The 578-nt window shown below is 37.5% G+C and overlaps 1 protein-coding gene across 1 annotated transcript in view; it reads left to right on the top strand.

Annotated features, from left to right (window-relative positions):
• Positions 1–578, top strand: part of LOC107575105 (A-kinase anchor protein 9-like) — a 24,151-nt gene that overhangs the window by 23,012 nt on the left and 561 nt on the right. The window lies entirely within an intron of this gene.

Raw genomic sequence — 578 nt, 5'->3', positions numbered from 1 at the left:
AGCTTTCCATTGATGCATGGTTTGTTAGGATAGGACAATATTTGTATATATAAAAAAATACAATTAATATTTAAATCTGAAAAAACAGGATATTTTCATAAAAATGTTTTTGTATATTCATAAGCGTTTGTAAGTGATTTTGATATCTGTCTGGGATATTTTATGTTCACTATTCCTAAAGCAAATAACATTAGCATTAGCTTTAACATTCAGATTATTCCACTTTTTCTCTTGCCTCATTTTGTTTGTCAAAAGGGCGGATTGCTCTTCGGCACGACAAATGCACACGTACAGCTATTTCCTGTAATTATGACAGCCATATATTTACCGCTCACTTATTAACTGTAGGGCCTTCAAAGTCACAAACATACACAAAACTGCATACAAGGCTGCTTTAAGCACTGAATAAAGCTGGTGTGTGATTGTGTGTGTGTGTGTGATTTGTGTGTGTGATTTGTGTGTGTGATTTGTGTGTGTGATTGTGTGATTGTGTGTGTGTGTGTGTGTGTGTGTGTGTGTGTGTGTGTGTGTGTGTGTGTGTGTGTGTGTGGGAGGGGGGTGAGGTCTCCCTGGGGGCC

Source organism: Sinocyclocheilus grahami, unplaced genomic scaffold (assembly GCF_001515645.1).
Source record: "Sinocyclocheilus grahami isolate Dianchi unplaced genomic scaffold, SAMN03320097.WGS_v1.1 scaffold2466.1, whole genome shotgun sequence".
NCBI lineage: Eukaryota > Metazoa > Chordata > Actinopteri > Cypriniformes > Cyprinidae > Sinocyclocheilus > Sinocyclocheilus grahami.
Note: the sequence above shows the minus strand (reverse complement) of the source record. Positions and strands in the feature narration are given on the sequence as shown.